Source organism: Rana temporaria, chromosome 13, assembly GCF_905171775.1.
Source record: "Rana temporaria chromosome 13, aRanTem1.1, whole genome shotgun sequence".
Taxonomy (NCBI): domain Eukaryota; kingdom Metazoa; phylum Chordata; class Amphibia; order Anura; family Ranidae; genus Rana; species Rana temporaria.
In genome coordinates this window covers 25009180-25023460 of record NC_053501.1, presented here as the reverse complement: position 1 = coordinate 25023460, position 14281 = coordinate 25009180, and the positions used below count along the sequence as shown (strand labels likewise).

The 14281-nt window shown below is 46.8% G+C and overlaps 1 pseudogene; it reads left to right on the top strand.

Moving 5' to 3' along the window:
* Positions 1 to 11608: 11608 nt before the first annotated feature.
* LOC120921448 lies at positions 11609 to 11712 on the top strand (annotated as a pseudogene).
* The last annotated feature ends 2569 nt before the right edge of the window (positions 11713 to 14281 follow it).

Genomic DNA, 14281 nt, shown 5'->3' with positions numbered 1-14281 from the left:
GCTGCAATTCCAGGCCGGCCGATAGGTGGCGCTTCCGTGTCTTTTACGCGTCGAATATGCAAATGAGCATTTACGCCGATTCAGAAACAAACGTTTGTTTGTTTTACGTTGTTTGTGTTCGGCTTTTTCAGGCGGAAAGTTACCCCTATAGCAGGGGTAAGTGCGGCATATCCTATGTTAAGTATGGCCGTCGTTCACGCGCAGAGTTTTGATTTTTTTACGTCGTTTGCGTAAGTCGTTCGCGAATACGGCCGGACGTAATTTACGTTAACGTCGAAACCAATGACGTCCTTGCAACGTCATTTGGAGCAATGCACGCTGGGAAAATTTGCGGACGGCGCATGCGCTGTTGGATCGGCGGGGGGAAGCGCCTGATTTGAATAGTACACGCCCCCTAGCCGCGGAATTTAAATTCCGCCGGGGGATTTACGATACGCCGCCGCAACTTTAGAGGCAAGTGCTTTCTGAATAAAGCACTTGCTTCAAAAAATAGCGGCGGCGTAACGTAAATCAGATCTAAAGATCCGCTAACCTATCTGAATCTAGCCCCCAGTGTATAGTAAAGCTTCATGTAGCCACACATTGCAATGCATACTCAGAAAATGACAGAGCTGCAGATTGAAAAGGAAAGGTAATTTTTAATAACATTCAATTACAATATGATTAGTGTCGCAATTATATGCGCTATTATTTTTTCTTTATTATTACTCAATTTTTTCCCCCATGAAAGTGGAATTACCCTTTAAATATATTACATTTATAATAGATAATAACACGTAGCACACTTTTAAAACTATCTTGAACATTTTAGTTTTTTATCTTGACTTTTTAAAATTCTGCTCTTTAGATTTCCAAAGCATTTCTGCCTATACTGTATGTTTTAATTAAGCTTGGTTTAAACCCATTCTGCAATAGACGATTTTCCAGGAAATATGAAGTGACATCTCAACATCTGTCTTTTAGGCATCTGCTAGATGGGGAATAGGAACACAATGTAGACGGAACGCAAATTTTCACGGTTAGTCATTGTGATAACGGTATATTTAACTGAGATTTCTGTATTCAAAGAGCAAAAATTATACTTGCAGTGACACTGAAGGTAACTGAATGCATTTACAGTAATTTCTTATTTCTTTAGGAATGCCACACACGTTTTTTTTCTTATACTTTCAACATCGCAAAAAGAAAAACCCTCAAAGTAGAAACTCCATGCTTTCTGGACAGAAAAGTGTTTCCTTTTTTTATATCACAAGTTGATCCTTAGGCCCCATACACATCCGTGTGATGCTGCATGTTGTGTTTTTTTGCACATTTTTAGCACATTTGTGTCACGAAAGCATAGGGAAACCCACTTTAATGGGCTTCCTTACGTGTGACAAACATGCCAAAGTAGCTCAAATACCTTTTGCATTTTGTCTTTTGCCACTTTTTCATTGTCTCGTGATGTCACCAGGGCGTAGACTCATGGTGACATCACCTAATGGCCACGCCCCATGACTATATAACAACTGGCAGACATCTGAGATGGCACAACGGCAGGAGCCAGCGTAGGAGGAGGACTGGGTCTGATGTGGCATAGAAAATAGTAGCGGAGGGAGAAGACCATAGGAAGAACACATCACCAGAGGGAGAAGACAGCAGCAAAGGGAGAAGACGGGAGGAAGAAGATGGCAGCTGAGGGAGAAGACCGGAGGAAGAACACATGGGTGGCAGACCTAGATGAAGAAGACCCATTGACGCTATGATGGGGGACATTCTTAATTTTTAGGACCGGGCGTAATGACGTCATCGCGACCACGCCGCATAATGACGATGCGTAGTCATTAATAGTAAACATAGCGCTGTCCTGAAGGACATGATGTATGCTGCGCATGGGCACAAAAAAGCACTGACACAAGTCAGAGTGCAATGTATTCAAAAGGGCAAATCCGGTAATTGGAGCCAAAGTAACATGCCACATCCAGCAAAAGGACAGACACCGGGCATAATATTGCAAAAAAAACTTCACAAGGGTAATAATAAAAGAAAGACAGTTTGTCTACTTGAACGAAGGACAAAAATGATCAATGTCCCTAAAACAGGTAAAAATGCTAGACCAATCAACACACTTTAAATGAAAAATTAAATGACTGGCATATTATTGAAAAAAAGTTAACGTTAATGGGCGGGGCCCCCTATTGGGCGGGCCCATGGGCTTGAGCCAAGTCAAGCCCAATGGTAAGTCCGGCCCAGATTGCAAGGGTTACTTAGGGGTAAAAAGGTTGAGAAAGGCTGATGTAGAGTAAAGTGCAGTAACATTACAACCAGTCGGGTTTCTCATTACAGCAGTCAGCTCAACTGAAGGATGCAAGGGAAGACCTACCATTTGTGCAGCTGTATTAGGGCTCTCTGGGATGTGAGGGTCCATTTATACTGTTCCATCATCTATCTATACATAGAAAAAGCGTGCTTGTCCAGAAGTGGAATAAGTGTGGGATGGGGGTTGGTGCGAAAATTGTTCCCATCCAGGGGTCCTTTGGTGACAGTGGGCCAGATTCTCAGAAGAGATACGACGGTGTATCTCAGGAAACACCGTCGTATCTCTGTTTTTTGCCCCGGGTATCTATGCGTATGATTCCTAGAATCATTTTCGCATAGATACGGCGTAGATCCGACAGGTGTAAGTCACTTACACCGTCGGATCTTAGATGTAATTCGACGCTGGCCGCTAGGTGGCGTTTACGTTCAGTTCTCATTTGACTATGCAAATGAGCCTGATACGCCGATTCCCGAACGAATTTGCGCCACGTCGTCGTCGTTTACGTCGTTTCCGTAAGCGTAAGGTTACCCCTGCTATATGAGGGGTAACCTTACACCAGTCCGCCGTATGCCATGTTAAGTATGGCGTCGGGTCAGCGTCGTCTTTTTCCGTCGGTTACGTCATTTTACTAAGTCGTCCGCGAGTACGACTTTACGTCAATGACGCTCACGTCGGCGTCATTGACGTTTTCCGTCGTGAGCTGGAGCATGCGCACTGGGCTATTTTTTCCACCCGGCGCATGCGCAGTTCGAACGGCGCGGGGGCGCGCTTAATTTGAATACAAGCCGCCCCCTTTGAATAACGCGGCCATACGCCGGGCCATTTACACTACGCCGCCGCAAATTACGGAGCAAGTGCTTGGAGAATACGGCACTTGCTCCAGTAAGTTGCAGTGGCGTGGTGTAAATGGCTTACACTACGCCGCCGCCGATTCTATGAGAATCTGGCCCTGTGTCTGCCACTATGAGAACATTTTCCGATTGGTTGCTAAGCCTATAGGTAGGTCCTGCCTGCTTGTCCTATGGGTAAATCTAATGAACAGCATTTGTGAGTAACTCAATCCTTTGTAGAGGTTTACAATCTGTAGAAAAGCTCCAAGCGACTGAACTATCGTGGCTTATAATGTCTGGCAGTTTATCATAACAAGATATGACACCAGACTGTAGTAAGAAGGGGAAATGTATGGAAAAGGATGGTTAATCCTCCAATAGCTGCTATCACTCTACTCCGCTTGACACTTGTGCAAAAATTAAAGCTAAGGGAATGCCTTAAATAGCACTTATTGGTAAGGTACCTTGCAAATGAAAACAAATTACATGATTCATCTGCACATCAAACCCACAGGGCCTGGATTTTACAGCCGGCAGCTGGCGATGGAATAAGTCATTTATTGGAAAGCAAAAAGCCTTCCTTCAGAGAAATAACCTTATATTTTTCTGCTTCACTGAAAGCGTTTCTAGAGCTGTGATTGTACTTACAGCGGGAATAATTGGTATGTTTGCAAAATTTCGGAGGCCTATGTAAAAGCTTTGGCGTCCTGCTGTAAATATCAATCTAGACTTCCCCATATCGTATAAAAAAAATGTTGGTTTTAAGTAGTGACAGCGTATTGAGTTTGGGTAAAGGCCCTTCTTCCACTAATTCACAGATTTGCATTTACAACAGACTAATGCCGCGTACACACGAATGGAATTTCCGACAACAAATGTTCGATGTGAGCTTTTGGTCGGATATTCCGACTGTTTTGCCTATGCAAGGATGATTAATGCATTTTGCGATCCTTTGTGACAACTTTGGGCTTGCTTGGAAGAGAGGGAGGTTCCCTGCCCTACTGGGTGCACCTATTTTCTATCTCAAGGGGCCCCGTGTGCCACCGCTTTGATGTTTGCCGGCTCGGTCATGTGTTCATACATATGGTGACAGGTATGATATACGTATTATGCAACTTCGATGTTCTCCTGTTATGTACAAAGATAATTCTTGCAATATTTTGAAATATGTTAATTTATGTTATATACAGCGTGACCCTACATGGAGACTGGCCCCTGATGAAGGGACAAAGTCTCGAAACGCGTAGGGCCTGAATGAACCCCTGTGGACAAGTCAGATACCTACCTATGAACTTGATTTTAATATTCATATTTTGTACTTAAACTAAACTAAACTTTTATTATTATAATTACGCTTCTTGACTTTATAAGTTGTTACCGTTAAAGCCCCACCCTGGGGGATTTCTTTTCCTATTCAATATAGGGGTGTTGGTAACACACACAGGTCTTCCTTTTTGATGTTTTTTTGTAGTTCCGACCGTGTGTAGGCTTCATCGGACATTTGCTGTCGGAATTTCCGACAACAAATGTTTGAGAGCTGGTTTTCAATTTTCCCGACAACAAAAGTGCTTGTCGGAAATAACGATCATCTACATGCAATTCCGACTCACAAAAATCCTACGCCTGCTCGGAATCAATTCGACGCATGCTCGAAATCATTGAATTTCATTTTACTCGGCTGGTCGTAGTGTTGTACGTCACTGAGTTCTTGACGTTCGGAATTTCAGACAACATTTGTGTGACCGTGTGTATGTAACACAAGTTTGAGCCAACGTTTCGTCGGAAAAAAATCCACGTTTTTGTTGTCGGAAATTCAGATCGTGTGTACACAGCCTAAGAACAAGGGGCCAAATCCTCAAAAGAGATACGACGGAGTAACTGCTGTTACTCCGTCGTATCCCTGGTCCTAACTATGGAACTGATCCACAGAATCAGTTTTCCATAGTTAGGGAGAAGATCCGGCATGTGTAATTGAATTACACTGTCGGATCTTAGGATGCAGTACCGCATCCGCCGCTGGGGGCATTTCGTGTCGAAATGCCGCCTCGGGTATGCAAATTAGCACTTACGGAGATCCACAAAGCTTTTCTGCTTCGTTTTTTCTCCGTAAGTATTAAGTTGCATACGCAAAATTAGGGCTGCTTTTACATGGTGTAAAGTTAGTACACCATGTAAATGCAGACCCTTCTGTCTAGCGACGCGTTTTTTTTTTCGAATTTGTATTTTTTTTTTCGCGCCGTATCTTTTTTTTTTCCCGACGCAACTTTATTTTAACGTCGCAATCCACAAAGCCCGACGTAACGTAATATCGCGCTATGCACGTCGGGAAAATGACGTCACGAGCATGCGCAGTACGGCCGGCGCGGGAGCGCGCCTCATTTAAATGGGAATCGCCCCCATGAAATGAGGAACGCCTTGCGCCGGCGGAATTTAAGTTACACGGCCAGAAATTTCTAGGTAAGTGCTTTGTGGATCGGGCACTTAGGTAGAAATTTTAAGGCAGTGTAACTTAAATTAGAAATTCGCCGTTACGCCGGGTCTTTGTGGATTTGGCCCAAGATTCTAATGTGTAGGAGTGTTTAGGCGCAGAACAATATTTGAAACCAATATTAATAAAAATTGCATATTTTATTCCTTAACTCCCAAAAAAAATTTTTTGCATAATAAAACACATTGAAAGGCTGATAACATGTTGTGATATATCACCAAGAACAGATACGTACATAAATAATCCCTCCAATCCACCATAAACAATATCATTATACCACATTAATATTCATTGGGCACATTTTATGTGGCTATGGGGTAGATCTCAATGCGTTTCAAGACCTTTTTCAGGAGCTGGATGGTAATAGATTCACAGTTCAGTTATTGTTTCATCCTGCGGGAGAGCAGCCGATAACCCAAGAGGGCCAGTGGAAACAACCAGGACCCCTAGATTACCACGCTAAACCAAGCATAAGGAATAACGCTGTATGTTTTCAACGTGGAGAACCCAACAGACGGGCCAGAGGTCCGTCACCCAAGTGACCCACACCAAAATCCGGCTAAAGATAAATTAGGTGTCTTTATGAACCTTGTTGGGCCTTCCATCTCCTAAATGTATGCAAATATTTTTCTATTCCTAAAAAGTCTCACGCATTAGGATATTGTTCTTAGTCTGTAATATAGGGATGTTGGCACTCCCCTTGAGAAGGGTTGGGGCCTTTTACCATTTATATTCATATTTACAACAACCCTTATGTGTTCCACTAGGAGGGTGTCACTAGGTGAGGGTGGTTGTTTATGCCAAGACAATGCGTAGGCACATGTAGTCTTCAACAGCACAGGTTTTTTTTCAGGTTGGCTTCATACCTATACATTGCTTCCTAATGTTAAGCACTTTGTGGGTTGCATTGTGGTGCTGTTTATGTAGAACTGCCCATCATTGCACAAACTCAGCTGGCAAAGCACCTGTGTTATAGGGGTTGTAAACCCACATTTTTTTTCACCTAATACATCTTATGTCACTGACAGCCCCCCAGCCCCCCGTTTTACTCACCTGAGTCCTGTATTCCCCTGCCAGGGACGCGCTTGTCATGGATATGCAATAAAGTCTGGCAGCTTACCTGATCTCCATGTGTTCATTAGAGGCCTGACCCTCCTTCTGACTGTCTTTTATCACCTTCCTCCCTGCATTGCTCCACCCTAGGCCATCCCAGGAAGCCTATATTAACCACTGCACTGCTAGTCTGCTTTGCTGTTCAACCGTGTTGTTAGCTTTAGTTCCTGTCTGCAGTGTACTACGATTATCTTCCTGTGTACCGTTTTTGGCTCGTCCCTGACTTCTCCTGTTTGCCTGTGATCCTGACCTTTTGCCTGTCCCTCAGTTACCCTTGTCTGCCTGTTGCCCTGACCTCGGCTTACCCATCACTACCGCTTGTCCTGCTTGCTGCTTCCCCTCTCTCCCTGCGGAGCGTGAGCTAGGGGATCCCAGGGGTCACGACCTGGATCCAGCTGCGGTGAAGGCCATCCTCACCACTAGAGGCTCTGGTGAACACAAAGCTGGGTCTTAGACTCCGCGCCCCGGGCGATCTTGGGTTCACGCTTCTTCTCTAATCGCAGCAGTCGGCCATAGGGTTCACTACCCTGTGGTGCATCCCTGACCCCAACGGGGTGCACTTGTCACCTGGCCACAGGTGATCTGACAGCGCTCTTTCTCTCTGCCCGGGGTTCTCAGCTCTTGATTGGATAGATTGATAACAGCGAAACCATTGGCTCCCACTGCTGTCAATCAAATCCAATGATGTGGGCGCCGGGGGCCAAGTCCTACATTTAGCGTCTATGGACACCGAATGCTAGACTCGGGAGTGCGCCCCGTAAAGTAACCCCCCAGGAGAGCGCTTCTCTTAGGGTGTTATACGATGCAGGGAGGAGCTACCAGTGTGGCCGGGGGGACCCCAGAAGTCGAGGATCGGGGCCACTCTGTGCAAAACGAACTGCACAGTGGAGGTAAGTATGACATGTTTGTTATTTAAAAAAAATTGAAAAAACATTCACTTTAAATCACATCATGATACATGCCTTGCCTGACTTATAAGAAGGTTAAGGCTCAAAGCCATAACCTAACATGCTATGAAACCTTGCACAAAAATTACGCAGAGGCAGATTACTTTGGAATAGGAGCAAGGCCACAGCTTTATTATATTTCCAATGTAAGATCTTTATTGAATTATCAATGAAAAAAAATGAATGCCAGTTATACTGTGAGCACACCTAAGCAGCAACCTGCAAGCCCATTTTCGCCTTGAGTACTGGACAGGTGCTGGACTAAGCTAAGAAACCCACTTGGGGGCAATGACCATTGAATGGGTGTCGCCGGGTTCACCTGTTGCTTAATATATCCTTCCTTCCTGCTACTTCCTGTCCAGCCCCCCATGTGCCTCGCTATTTAAATTCCACTCAGACCAGTTTCTGGTTGCTTGAGCAACACTTGTTTCTGAGCACCCTTCCTCTTACCTGTTTTACCTGACTTCTCGCGAACTGATCTCTTGTGTACCGACTCGGCTAGTTCTTCTGATTATGTTGTCTGCTGCCCGCCCCGACCTTGGCTCGCTATCCAGCTCTCCTTTTGCTTTATTAATCTATCCGTGTCTGACTGGGTCTTCTGGTACTCTCCTCACAAGCAGGGTGAATCTGGGGGTCGTGACCTGGGGTCAGCATGCAGCTAAGCCCAAACCCTGGCCCTAAGATTCCACACCCTGGGGGATCCCGTGTCACCTGCTCGCCTGTGGGCTCACATTAGTACCATTGTGACACAAACACACTATTGGGCCGTGCAATCACTCAAGGTTCTCTTTTGCTAGAAGCTGAAGGGGCTTCAATTGGGGTGCACTGCATTACAAAAATGGAGAAGATACGCTTCCTTATCGGTTGCAGTGCGTTGGCAGCTCAGTAAAATACAAACACAATGTACAATCATGGGCGTCCGCATAACTTTTTTCAGGTATTGATGGTTCCATCCATCTGATCCCCCAATTTGAAACTATAAAGTACACCTGTGTTTTGGGCAACTGGAAACAACTCTATAGTATGGAGACAGAGAAAGCAATACAATCTGTCAAGGGCTTTGATCCCCGTCCACTCTATCCAAGGCTAAAAAATGTTTCAGATGGAATTTCAGTTTAACCACTTCCCGCCCGGCCTATGGCCGATTTACGTCCGGGAAGTGGTTATGAAATCCTGACAGGACGTTCCAGAACGTCCTGCAGGATTTCATGCCGCGCGCGCCCGTGGGGGCGCGCATCGCGGCGATCGGTGATGCGGGGTGTCAGTCTGACACCCTGCATCTCCGTTCTCGGTAAAGAGCCTCCGGCGGAGACTCTTTACCACGTGATCAGCCGTGTCCAACCACGGCTGATCACGATGTAAACAGGAAGAGCCGCCGATGCCGATGCTGACAGACGCGAGTAGAGGATAGCCGATCGGCGGCTCTCCTGACAGGGGGGGTTCGCGCTGATTGGTTATCAGCGCAGCCCCCCCTCGGATCGCCACCCTGGACCACCAGGGATGCCCACCCTGGACCACCAGGGTGGGCAAAAAAAAAAAAAAAAAAACAGAAAAAAAAAAAAGTTTAAAAAAAAAAAAAAAAAAAAAGCATAAAGAAAAAAGATGCCAGTCAGTGCCCACAAATGGGCACTGACTGGCAACAATCAGTGCTGCCACCCCAGTGTCCATCAGCGCCACCCCAGTGTCCATCAGCGCCACCCCAGTGTCCATCAGCGCCACCCCAGTGTCCATCAGCGCCACCCCACAGTGCCCATCCATGCCCAGTGCCCACCTAGCAGTGCCCATCTGTGCCACCCATAAGTATACATCAGTGCCGCCCATGAGTGCCCATCTGTGCCGCCTATGTGTGCCCATCAGTGCCGCCTATGTGTGCCCATCAGTGCTGCCTATGTGTGCCCATCAGTGCCGCCTATGTGTGCCCATCAGTGCCGCCTGTGTGCCCATCAGTGCCGCCTATGTGTGCCCATCAGTGCCGCCTATGTGTGCCCATCAGTGTCGCATACCAGCGCCGCCAATCAGTGCCACCTCATCTGTGCCCGTCAGTACTACCTCATCGATGTCCATCAGTGCCATCTCATCGGTGCCCATTAGTGCCGCCATATCAGTGCCCGTAATTGAAAGAGAAAACTTATTTACAAAAAAATTAACAGAAAAAAATAAAAACGTATTTTTTTTTCCAAATTTTCAGCCTTTTTTTAGTTGTTGCGCAAAAAAAAAAAATCGCAGAGGTGATCAAATACCACCAAAAGAAAGCTCTATTTGTGGGAAAAAAAGGACGCCAATTTTGTTTGGGTACAGTGTAGCATGACCGCGCAATTGCCATTCAAAGTGCGACAGTGCTGAAAGCTGAAAATTGGCTTGGGCGGGAAGCTGCGTAAGTACCTGGTATGGAAGTGGTTAAAGACCATACCTGGGCAAAATAGCCCCCCCCCCCCCCCCTTCAATCCTTCCACCCATTCACAATGCTTTTTTTAAGCCCTCTAACAACATTTTTTTGTCTCTCCAGCACAACAGTCTAGCACTCCATCCTTCAGTTCACCCAGCCGACAACTCCAACCCAGCAGGCTGACCATGAGTATATGTAGGAGGCATGCCCTCTGCCAATCCTAGTTGGGGATTGGTCAGCCTCAGCCCTGCCCCTTCTCCAGAACATTTTCACTGAAAGCAGGGGAGGCGCCCAAGAGCTGGAGCATATGTCATTCACCTACTGCTACACTAACCACTCCTTGCTCCCAGATCAAAAACAAACAGGCCTAGCTTGCAGCATTAGACCTGCTTAAATTTACCTGCCTGGCAGGTAACACCCAAAACACCCTTCACTCAGCACCTTCCTATGGTAGAGGGTCTGACATAAGTGCAATACTTTATGTTAGACAAACCTTTTTGGATTTTACACTATCTGGCGTTTCTTTCATTTTATGATCAATCTGATCGTGGGGTGGATGGAGCTTGGTTTGAATATCCTTCTTATGCCCTGTTTGATCTGAGGACACATCTCCAGCTATTAAGCTTGTCTGATATAAAACGCTCATATTCCGCCACTTACCTCGTCTCCTATAAAAGGCAGAAAAGATCATAAGCCGTGATTAAATTTGGACAGCCAAACAGTGTCGTAACCGCTTCTGTTTTTTATTGATGTTTATGGATAAACATATTAACCTTCGGCTACAACAGGACAATGACACTGTCCCTCCGAGAGACTTCCTGCTTTGCAATTAAGTATATTTCAGAAAGGCCCATAACCATTAACTGCAGAGAAATTAATGGAAGGGATAGATTTCACATGGGTCATTAAGTTTTCCAATTTTATCAGCAGATCACCATTACTAAAGTGCTTTAAAATAATTACCGGCGTGTGCATTGTTTCTAAACAACCACGCTGCCTAATCCGAGATACGAAATGTCCTATTACATCCCCCATAATGCTCCTGTCTATTCGAACTGGCATAAGGAGGGGAGTAAAAAGAGGCGAGGGTCCATTCCCAAATATCTACTTCATTGGATTTATTTAGCGCATATGCTGCTAAACAACCACGTAACAAAATTTGATATACTAAAATAATGAATGGTTATTGAAATAGAGGCCAGTGATTGTTAGAGCGATAGATATGAGGTAGAATTCCCTGTATAAACTCGTTTACTATAAATATAGCAACTGAGACAACATTTTGTTAAAAACTTAGCTGATTGAGAATTTTTTGTCTATATAATTTTTAAAAACCCAAAGCCTGCCTTTTTCCAACAAGCCCTGGACTCTTACAGTCCTTCTACACTCTGTCTCCAACTCCAGGAGGTAATGGGTCATGGGGGTTAAGGGAAGCCCTCTCAGCAACTCGGCCTTCAGATATGTGAAACTCACCTCCATCCTTGTACTGCTGCCTACAGCCCCTCTCTTGTATATATGTGCTGCCACTCCTAGCAGTGTGGTCGGACAGCTTCTCGGCCTTTTGGCTAAGATCAAGTGTAGTATCTGTTCTTATCAGTTGTCAGAGGAGCGCTGAAGCACCTCCATTGTGAGGGTGGATGCAATCCAATGACGTCATAGAACCTGGAAGGATGGTTTCAGCAGGGACTATGCCGAGCTGCCCGACAGATACTGGTGGCCGGCCAATGGTTGCGTCTGAGCCATCTGGAAGGGTGCTCCTGGTGGGGATGGGTGGCTGCACTTGGTCTGGTCTTTTTGCCAAGTTCTAGTCTGGCCTTCTGGCTGGCTGGTGTAAGTGCTATCTCTGTCAGCGATCCGGTTGGAGGAGCTGGTAATGCCCTGGGATAAGACGGGGTAGGACCATGCAAATCCGCCGGGTTGACGGGGGGTTTGGAAGGACTAGTATTGGCGGAGGCTGCTAACTGGAGTGGCAATTCTTTCCAAGAAAACCTTGAAGGGCTCTCTAGCTGGCTCTCTAGCTGGCAGGGGTGGAGGGCTGCACTGGCCGGTCGGGGGGTTGGATTTGGAACGAAAAGCCTATGGTGCATGTGCCCCTGGAGTGGCAGTCCAGGGGTATCTGAGAATCACTGAGAGTGAGGGTCACATTGATTTAAAGATACCACGGTCACTGCACCAGATACACGCTTTTTTTTAGCACCTGCCTCCTGGGCCGGGCCTTTTTATTCCTGGCCGGAGGGCCTGGTCATTGTACACCACAATGACCACTTCTTCACTCTCCTCTCCACTATCCCTTTCCCCCACTTTCTTTTATTTATTAGCTTATGTTTGTCACTTTTTTGTATTTTTTTGTTTGTGCACGTTTTGTCTCAGGCCTAGTACACACGAGAGGATTTATCCGCGGATACGGTCCACCGGACCGTATCCGCGGATAAATCCTCTCGAGGATTTCCACGGATTTTGATCCGATGGAGTGTACTCACCATCGGATCGAAATCCGCGCCGAAATCCCATCGCGGTGACATGTCGCGCCGTCGCCACGATGATGACGCGGCGACGTGCGCGACGCTGTCATATAAGGATATCCACGCATGCGTCGAATCATTACGACGCATGCGAGGGATGGGTTCGGACGGATCGATCCGGTGAGTCTGTACAGACCACCGGATCGATCCGCTGGTTCCGATTCCAGCGGATAGATTTGTAGACATGTCTACAAATTTTTATCTGCTGGAATTTGGAAATATCCGCGGATAAATATCCGCTGGAACGTACACACCAGGGGATCTATCCGCTGAAACCGATCCGCTGAGATTTTTCAGCGGATGGATCCTCTCGTGTGTACGGGGCCTCACTGTGTGACAATTAGGGTGCTGGTCCTTGGGCCAGCCCTGAACGTCTTGGGAGTGGGTGGACATGGCCTTCTGGCTTAGTTCACCTGCTCTCATGCGGTCTCCCTGCGGGGGAGCCCCACCTAGTACCGGGAGGGTTCTGTTTCGGCAGTCCCTCCAAGGAAGTTGGGTCCGTTTCGGCTTCGGTTGCTCGGACCACAGTACCTCAGTCCCCGTCTGGAGCCTAACGCCCCGGGGGATCAGGGTTTTTGGGTCCCTTCTTCACAGGGGGACCACTTGACATTGCACCCGTCTGCACGTTTTTGTGAACACTCTTTATGTGTGTGCACATTTTTTCTGCACCGGGTGGAGTTTTTTGGGTGTGTTCACACGCCATAGGCTTTTAAAAAAAAAAAGTGTGGTCGGACACCGGTTAAGAATTACAGGGGGGGGGGGGGGGGTTGAGGGGAATAAGGAATATTTTTTCATGGTTAGACTCCTTATGTATACATGTCTTTATTCCTCAGTCAATAGTCTACTAATATTCATTCTTGTGGTGCCATATTTCAGTTTGTGCCCAATCTTCATTCACAGTGGCCCAGATTCAGTAAGCAATTGCGCCTGCGTAACCATAGTTACGCAGCGCAATTGCTGACTTGCGCCGGCGTAACGAGTTCTCCTGATTCAGAGAACTCGTTACGCCGACTGCAGCATAAAATCTGCGTGGCATAAGGCTCTTATGCCACGCAGATTTTAGGCTGCATTCTTGCGTTGACCGCTAGGGGGCGCTCCCATTTTGGTCAGCGTATAGTATGCAAATTGCATACTTACGCCGATTCACAATGTTGCACGCCCCCTGCGTACGCAAGTTACGTCGGTTGCGTACGGCGTCTTTAGCGTAAGGCTGCCCATGCTAAAAGCAGGGGCAGCCAATGCTAAAGGATACCCGTCGTTCCCGCGTCGCGCCGTTCCAATTCGACGTCGTTTGCGTAAGTGATTCGTGAATGGCGCTGGACGCCATTCACGTTCACTTTGAAGCAAATGACGTCCTTGCGACGTCATTTGCCGCAATGCACGTCGGGAAAGTTTCCCGACGGAGCATGCGCTGTATGCTCGGCGCGGGAGCGCGCCTAATTTAAATGAGTCCCGCCCCCGGCGGGATCATTTACATTGCGCGCGCTTACGCCGGGCAATTTTGCCGGCGCGCCCTTGCAATTTACGGAGCTACTGCTCCGTGAATCGAGGGCAGCGCAAAATATTTGCGGGGGCGCAGGGCAAAATCGTTGCCCTGCGCCTCCGCAAATAGAGCGCAAATGTACCTGAATCCGGGGACAGTGTTTATACACATATGGCTTTTTGAGGACATTTTTTCAACTTCCATTTTTAGGTT